Here is a 9,537-nt window from a genome sequence, read left to right on the forward strand (position 1 = left end):
TGTGATCATTATGTATATTTAAAATGTATCAATATACTTAATTTTTTAAAATGTACTAATAAAAACTAAAACATTCACAAAAGATCAAGTAGATAGAAAGAACTAAAATGGAAGGTATAAGTTTATTGGAGAATTTCTTTAGATTATTGAAACAAAGTTGGAGTTAAGGAGTGGAGCAGAAATGTTAGCAAGACCTGGATGTTGTACAGCAGGCCTCAGGAGTCAAAATTAATTATCTTGAATTACTCTCCTCTATAGGGTGGGTGTTTAAGGATATCTGCTCCTAGGATCAATATAACATTAGTGTTTCTGTTTTCTTTCTGCTTAATGAGGAGCTCTGGATATTGACCCCTGGGGTATATAGCACCTGTAGGAGTCAGGTTGTGCAGATCAATATAACATTAGTGTTTCTGTTTTCTTTCTGCTTAATGAGGAGCTCTGGATATTGACCCCTGGGGTATATAGCACCTGTAGGAGTCAGGTTGTGCAGACCTCACTCAAAAGTGCAGTCCAGACAGGCAGCAACATCCATGCTCTCTGCCAGAGATAGACTCTCCTGGTGCAGATCCCACTGAGTCAGTCCATGTGTGATGATGAACATTACTATAATGCCATTTCTGTTACTACATCTTACAATTTTGCCAGGCTATATGAGGAAATGTGTGAATTCCATGAAGCAGAAAAACTATATTAAAACATCTTATGAGAACATCTATATTTGACATATATTAATTCCTCTTTTTTTAAGAGAACATCCCAACTATGTTGACTGCTATTTGCATCTAGAAGCCATGGCCAGAGATAAAGGAAATTTTCATGAGGTTTCAGATTGGTTTAAGGAAGCTCTTCAGATTCATAAGGATCATCCAGATGCTTGGTCTTTGATTGGTAATCTCCATTTGGTACAACAAGAATGGGGTCCAGGCCAGCAGCCATGCACACAGAGTGACACTTACTCCATGCTAGCCCTTGGCTATGTGCAGCTCCAAATTTTGCATCAGCCCACTAGAGACTAAGAAAAGGAAAAGCATCATCAAATTGTGCTTTGACCCTCTACAAACAAGTTCTCAGAAAAGATATGAAGAATCTGTATGCTGCAAATGGCATAGGAGCTGTTTTTGGCCCACAAAGGATATTTCTGTGAAGCTCGTGATGTATTTGCCCAAATGAGAGAAGCAACAGCAGATATAAGCAATGTGTGTGGTTCAGCTTAGCACACATTTATGTGGAGCTAAAGCAGTATATTAGTGCCGTTCATATGTATGAAAAATGCCTCTGAAAATTTTATAAACACCAAAATACTGAAGTTTTCCCCTATTTGATATGGGCCCTCTTCAAGTGTGGCAAATTACAGGACTGCATGCAGACTTTGCTGAAGGCCAGACATGTGGCACCCAGTGATGCACTTCTTATGTTTAATGTACCCTTGCTCTTGCAAAGATTAGCTACCTCTGTCCTAAAAGATAAAAAAAAAAATAATCTGAAGGAAGTACTCAATGCTATGAAAGAAGTGGAGCTTAGAGAAGTCACCAGCAGTGTGAAGAGACAACCCACAATGTGGGAAAAAATTTTTACTAGTGGTCCCTCAGACAAAGGTCTACTAACTTGAATCTATAAAGAACTTAAAAATATCAAACCTCTCAAATTAAAAAACCCAATCCAAAAATGGGCACCTGAAATGAACAGATATTTTTCAGACAAAGAAGTAGAAATAGAAAGTAGAAATAAATAGAAGTAGAAATAAATACTTGAAAAATTGTTCAACATCACTGGTCATTCGAGAGATGCAAATGAAAACAATGCTGAGATTCCACTTCACTCCAGAAAGAATGGCTGCTATCATGAAATCAACCAATAACAAATGTTGGTGGGGCTGTGTGGAAAGAGGAACCCTGCTCCACTGCTGGTGGAAGTGTAGACTGGTGCATGCACTGTGGAAATCAGTATGGAGATACCTCAAAGAACTAGGACTGGAAGTCCCATTTGACCCTGCTATTCCCCTGCCGGGGATCTTCCCCAAAGAATTAAAAGAATCATACCACAGAGATATATGTGCACCCATGTTCACAGCAGCACAGTTTGTAATAGCTAAAACTTGGAAACAGCCCAAATGCCCATCAGCTGGAGAGTGGATCAAGAAAATGTGTTTTTTTTTAATAAAATGGAATACTACTCAGCCAACAAAAAGAGAAATTAGAAACATTTATAGCTAAGTGGATGTACATTGAGGCAATACTCTTAAGTGAAATAAACAGGACACACATGGGTAAACACCAAATAGTTTCTCTAGTGTGAGAAACTGAAAGTGTAAATAAGGACTAAAAGGTATAATAGATAATGTGAAATAGGAAGAAAAGGGGCAAAGGGGAGGGGGAAATGGGAGGGATAGGTGAAAGGAAAGAGGGGAGTGGAATTAGTATGAAAATGAAAAAATGGAAGCAAAGTCTTTGTAAATAGGGAGGGATGGAAAGGTTGAAGGGAGGGCTGGGTAAGGGTGAAAAATAAGAACCAAGAGAGCATGTAAAGGTACATATCTCCAATGATGAATGTCATTATATTGTACCCCTAACATGTACCAATAAAAGGATTAAAAAAAAAAGAACTGGAGCTTGCACATAGATCCTTCAGTTACTTGAGTAAAGTGGGAGGTGAAATTAGATTTGATTTGGCCCTTTCTGCTACAGAAACCAGAAAATGCTCTGACTTACTGAGCCAGGCCCAGCATCACTTGGCCGGGGTGTGCAACCAAGATGAAGAATAATGGGAGGTGTGGACCAAACAAGAGCAAGAAGAGGAGCTATTAAGGTGGAAACTTCTTAAAGAACAGGAAGAGAAATGTCTCAGAGAAAAGGAAGAGCAAAAGAAACTTTTGGAACAGTGAGCCCAGTATGTGGAAAAGACAAAAAACATTCTTATATTTACTGGAGAGACTGAAGCAACAAAAGTGAAGAAAAGAGGTGGTGGGCTGGGCGATGCTCTAAGAGAGGTGAGTTTGATGCATTTTTTTTCTTTTAAATTCTTTTATTGGTACATTTTAGGTATACAATACATTTATATTTATTATTGGGTGCTTGTGCCTGTACATGATGTAGGGAAGGGTGGAGGGGGTGAAGGGTGCACAGGTAATGGGGAAAAAATAAGAACCAAGAGTTTGATGGATTTGTCAATGATAACACAGATGATGACCTACCAATATCTAAAAAGAAGAAGAGGAGAAAAGGCAGTGGTAGTGAGCCAGATGGTGAAGATGAGGAGGGTGGGGAGAGAAGGAAGAAGAAGAGGAGAAGACCTCCAAAGGGAGAAGAAGGATCTGATGATGATGATGTAGAAAAGGGCCCCCAATTGAAGAAGTGCTGTCTACCAAGAACAGAGGAGAAAAAGGCTCCCAGGCCAGAAAGTCTGCTTCCTTCAATGAAGGGAAAAATGAAATCAAAAGCAAAAAGCGATGATTCTTCAGATGATGATAAACTGAAAATTGCCGATGAAGGACATCTCAGGCACAGCAATAGCAACAGCAACTCAGAGGAGGACGAACGGCTCAAGAGATGCTCCTCCTCGTGGGAGGGAGACTCATGAAAACCAGAACAGGCTTGGCAGCGAGGCCGGGAGTCCCCCGAGGGCCCGAAAACAGCAGTCCGAGGAGGATTCTGACAGTGACCAGGACCAGCTCTCCCAGAAGAGGAGAACCTCGGGCTCCGAGCAGTCTGACAGAGTCCGTGCAGGCAAAGTCGGATCATGAATCGGAGCGAGGCTCTGACAGTGAGGGTTCTGGCCAAGGCTCTGGAAATGAGTCAGAACCAGAGGGATCCAACAATGAGGGCTCGGAGCGAGGCTCAGATCGCAGGTCAGACGACAGCGACTAGGTTTTATTTCGTAAAGGAACTTCATCTCTGGAGGTAATTTTTTAATATATTAAAGCTGTGATAAAAATGTCTCAGATGTTTAGTCAAATAATTGCGAAATTTTTCTTAAGGCGATTTTTTTTTCTGTTTGTAAACCCCAAGAAACATTTCCCGTGCTAGAGTCCAATATTTGAATTTCTTGTGTAAATGAGACTATTCTTCATTGTGGTACAGTTCCACCTGTCATATGTGAAAACTGCAGTAAAAATAAACCCATATGATAAAGCATTCTTACAAAGGATTGACTGAAACCGTGGCAGATGTCCCTTCTTTGTATGTTAAGCAGCATACTATTTTGATTCCTATTGCAATCTTTTACTGAGTGGCACAAAAACTTGGTACTAATGTTTTTGTTCTCTTGAGTTTAGATTGGGAATATTTTTATTTCTTGGAGGAAGAGGTGCCTACTGTATAACAGCACCAAAGTACATAGGAAAATAAGATTTTCTTCACAGTGTAATTTCACAGCCATGCAAATGAAGCCAGAAGTATGTACTCTGTTAGGTTGAAGAAGTGTGGAAAATGCTTTTTCTCTTAATAGAATGCAAAAAATTCCCTAAGCCCCATAATAAAATTATTTTGTCAAAAAAAAAGCAGAGAGAGAGAGACAGACAGAGAGAGGCTCAACAAGCAGCCCTGACATTCTCAGGTTTCATGCTAATAGGAACAGCAGAAATCGCCTAAATAACAACACCAACAACATGCCATCTTCCTCCCACAGTTAACCAATGTCATTACTGTGCATAATTTATTCAAGTCTTTCTGTATGAAATGAGACACATGCACAGTTTACCACCTCAGTGAACCCTTTCATTCTTCTTTCCCCTAGGTAGGGCACCTTGAATGTGGTTATGTCCCCCATGCATGGCTCCTAATTTTGCACACAGTCATATGTAAGAGGCAGTAACCATTTTACTTAATAGTTAAAGAAGGTAAAAGTAAATTGGGCTGTAAAATATAATGGAACAATCTGATAAATAAAATAATATATGCAGGACTCTGTATGACAACATTTAATAGGAAAATTAAATTAGTTAAGCACACCAATTGTAAATGATACATATATACAATATGATTCTATTATGTGAACATTTAAAAATACAATGCCATTGGGCTGAGGATTTAGCTCAGTGGTTTTGCTGCCTGCCTCACAAGCACAAGGTCCCAAGTTCGATCTCGTACAAAAATAAATAAATAAATAAATAAAATACAATGCCATGAAGTTGTTGTTTGGAACAATAATACTAGAAAAATGAAAATTCAGAGACTTGTAAATTTGTAAAAGAACATTTAGTAAGGGAGTTCAAATAGATTGTTATTTTTTCTCCTGAGAAAATATCTAAAGAAAACATGGTGAAGTATGTGATATTTTTGTTGTTTCCTAATGTGGGACTGTGTGATTCAAAAGTTAATTACTCCCCTAGGTTCTGTTGTAAATTTGATGGTTGGAGTGTGTTTGCCTCGGGACAATGGACAATCAGTAATAGGGCGAGATTACTCAGCCATCTGTTTGCCCTAAATCCAAATGTCCCGGGGCCCAGTATCTATAGGACAATCTGTAAACAGGGTGGTCGTAACTATTAGTCAAGATGTCTGCTGACCATCAGCATGTGACAGTGAGCCACTAACCTTTGTTCTTTTTTTTCTGTGAATCCACATGTTAAACCCCCCTCAACCCCCTATAAAACAGCCTCGGACTCTGAGCCAGTTGCCTCTCTAAGCTATTTTGCTTTGGGAGTGCCATCTGGCCAGACTAATAAAGGTCTGTTTCCCAACTTGGCTGGTGTGTTCCTTCCCGGGTGGTCTTCGCTGTAGCCAGCTCCTTGGAGCATTTGGTAAGGCTCTTGGTCTTACGTTCTGAAGGCATCGCTGGGATCCCTGGGTGTGCTTCACTATAGTCAGCTCCTCAGAGCGTTTGGGTAAGGCCCTCGGTCTTACACTAACAGATGCCAGCCATACAAGAAATTCTAACATGCATGGATAATCCATATGGAAAATTTACACACATGCACAGCTTTGATTAAATTTAATTTTTTCTCATGTAGAATTTTTCAGATGTTATTTCCTGTTATTCATTACCTCTGTGAATCATGTCTCACTCTTTTATTATTTAATTCACTTTAATTTCTACATATCTTAGCATATGTAGGCTCCACATGAGTATTGAAATCGTTGATATTAGTTTCCTTGGTTGTTGGGAGCAATGCTACATAATTCTAGGGAAAAATCATTGGAGTAGGCCTAGTTCTCCAGCCTACAGACCAGCCACGACATTCCAGACATAATTGCATTTTGGCCTCAGGGGTCACAACTGAGACCTCAGTGATCCCTGGATGCTGTAAAGCTCCAGGACAAGACCACACCTGTGGGAGACACCAGGGAGGAACCAAATCTTCATCTGCATAGTTCCTCATTGTCCTTAGATTTCCACTGTCCCCCCAGTCTTTTTACACCTTGTTTAGCCCAATGTAAAGTACTGAACTCTGCATTTTCACTTGTTACATCTGTTTCCCCATGTACTGAATAAAAGGTGCTGCAAGCTAGGGGGGCTTTTATCTTTGCCACCCAGAGAAGCACTGATCAGACCCAAAGCTCAGCTTCTTCTCAGTCTCATTTGTCTACCTTTCCTGTAATTCGCCATGTGCTGCTGTGGCTCGCAGGAGACTAGGACTTACTGCAGAGGTTCTGGTAATGTCCCCTTCCCCTGCTCCCTACTCTTGCTGTTCTTCTTAATCAATAATCCCAAAGATAGTTTGAGCATGTACATCCTTCACTGACATTAGGATTTCTCATGATGGAGATTTTCTGTCTTCCTTTCTCTTTTCTCACTACTCTAACTGATCATTTGTTTTTTGATGGGTGAAAAGTGCCATTTTCTATTCCTCATGAGATATACAAATCCACATGTACACAAAAGATTAGACAAGTCAGTTCAGGGATAGTCCTACCTAGAACTATACAGGCTGCTTTTGATTGATTTCTCGTATACTTGAGGATTTTAACACTGAGATTTAGAGGCATAATTACAGAGTATAAATTATGTATTTAATATATATATATACAGTCTATACTGAAGAAGCACACACTGGTAAAATACCACCATGCTGTAGCTAACAACACTCCCATTAAGCAGTTTCTATTACACAAATGTAAAACATGCAGTTGAACATTTTTATACATCTTAAAAGTAACAGCTAAAGGTTGAATTAAAGTCAGACCTTTGTGTCTCATTTTACATCAAATGATCATTCCTGATGTCTCTGCTTCTTTCTTCCCCAGGAGATAGAAAGTAAAGCTCACAAGAGAAACTCCTATTAGGATGCCTGACTATCTGACTCTGCGTTATTTACTAAGTCTCTGGCTGTGCTGAGCCAGTACCTTTATCCACACTGCAGTGGTGCAGGGGGTCATAAAGAATATTTTTCTGGGCTCCAGAAGATAGAGCAGAAATGAAAGAGGGCCCCTTTGAGGCTCCTTGGTGAAAATTGAAGGCCACTGAGAAAGTGAAGAAAATCTCTGCAATAAAGGCACACCAGACCTCCATAGTTGGTAAGTTGGAGGGATAACCACTTCTTATTGGAACCTGGGCTATCTTCAGGGGAAGGACAGCTGGAACTTGCACTAGAATCTTGTGGAGTTCAACCCAGTAGGAGTTCAGAGAGCTCAGTTTGGGCCTTGAAGCCAGAAATCATCCTGAATCTTAGGGGACTTTTGTTAGCTTGCTGAGACTAATTGACATAGATCTGTACATTGCTGCCCATGTTGTCTATTGTGACAGCAAAGACATATGCTGAAGGAGGCCATTTATTTTTATTTTTATTTTCCAAGTTATTTTTAGTTTTACTTTGCTTCAAATTTATTTTTTTTATTTTTTCTTTTCTTTCTCTCTCTCACTCTCTCCCACTTTGTTCTTCATCTCTCTCCCTTTTTGTTCATGTTACTTTCCTAATTCAGATTTCTTTTTTCTTTCTTTTTCTTTTCTTCTTTTTTTTTTTTCTTCTCTCAATTGTCATTAGTTATAAAGGAAAGTGAATACAGTTTCGATTTTCCCTATTGCTGTTAGGTTGTTCTGTTCTTCTCTTTCTTACATTTTGTCTTTTCCTCTTGTCTTCAACAGTTTCCTTGAATTTGCATTACTTTCTTGTGTCCTCTGGCCTCACTTCTAACCTTTCCCTATCCTTGTACCTATCTATCCCTCACTCTCCAACTCCTACAGAGTCCCCATCCCAAAGGGCAAAGTTGCTATACTGAAGAGTTTATTCACATTAAACATATTTTGGGCTGGTCCTCGATTTTGATTTAATTCACATGATTAAAGTTGATAGATTAACAACTACAAAAAACTGTCTTTTCTAAACTGTGCTTGATGCTATTTTTGCTGCTGATTATATCACTTGGGCTAAGGTGTTGTGATTGATCTAATCAGTTGTCCTTCCTGGTATACTGAAAATGAGATTGCATAAAAGTCATTAGAGACTCAAAATCTAAAGACCAACTATATCTGGAAGACACCTCTGAGAAGCAATCATTCTGAGAGGGTTCTACATACAAGCAACAAAGATACTTACAATATGCAATATTGTTGGTTTTTGTTTCTTTTTTTTTTTTTGGTACCAGAGATCGAACTTGGGTCCTTGTGCTTGCACAGCAGGTGGCAAAACCACTGAGCTAAATCTCTGGCCCAACATTACCCAATATTGAAGTACAACCCAGAGCAGTATCAACCCCAAAACAGGACCAACAACAAAAATAGAAATAAAAAGACATTTAAGCAAGGCACAAATCCAGACTTCTAGCTTGGCAAAGTCAAATTCTGGGGAAAATGAGGTGGGAAAAATGTGATAATCAACCACATGGACACCCTGAACTGACAGCATGGGAAGTAACAAAACAGACAAATGAGACTTTAGAAAAATTTAAAATAGAAATAATTTCCCAGATAGCTACAGAGATGGACAGCAGAATGAAAGACATGATTAGAGACTCTAGAACAGAAACATAAAAAAATAGATTAGCTCAGGACCATGATTGAAACCATGAATACCCAGGATATGAAAGAAATGGAAACCATGAATGTTCAACATAGGAAAGAACTAGAATCCATGAAGCAGATTCAAACAGATATCCAAGTGATTAAAAACTCTATTGAAAGCATTTCCAGCAGAATCAGCCAATGTGAAGACAGAATTTCAGATATAGAAGACAGGATTGCAATCAGTGACCATGAAAAGAGAGATCCCTTAAATAAGTAAAGGACCATGAGAAATCGGTCCACCAGCTCCTAGATAACACAAAGAACAATAAGACTGACAGGAATCCATGAAAAAGCAGGAGTAAGTACAAATGACAGAAAAAAATTGTTCACAGATTTAATGATAGAAAACTTCCCAAGCAGAGCAAAAGAATTTGAAATTGAGATAAGTGAGGGATATAGAAGTCACACTAGCCATGATAAAAATAATTTTACACCAAGATATATAATAATCAAGATCTTGGAAATCAAACAGAAAAACAAAATATTACAAGCAGGTAGAGAAAAGAAACAAATCACAACAAAGGAAAACCCATCAGAGTTACAGCAGACTTTTCAACACAAACTGCCATCAAGGAGAACCTGAAGTAAGGTATTTCACAC

General features: G+C 39.0%; 1 pseudogene; it reads left to right on the plus strand.

Moving 5' to 3' along the window:
• Positions 1 to 583: 583 nt before the first annotated feature.
• LOC101721377 (RNA polymerase-associated protein CTR9 homolog) lies at positions 584 to 3,863 on the plus strand (annotated as a pseudogene).
• Positions 3,864 to 9,537: the final 5,674 nt, after the last annotated feature.

This window comes from Heterocephalus glaber, unplaced genomic scaffold (assembly GCF_053883595.1).
Source record: "Heterocephalus glaber isolate CG9 unplaced genomic scaffold, H.glaber_assembly_v1.0 deba00001060, whole genome shotgun sequence".
In the NCBI taxonomy this organism is placed as follows: domain Eukaryota; kingdom Metazoa; phylum Chordata; class Mammalia; order Rodentia; family Bathyergidae; genus Heterocephalus; species Heterocephalus glaber.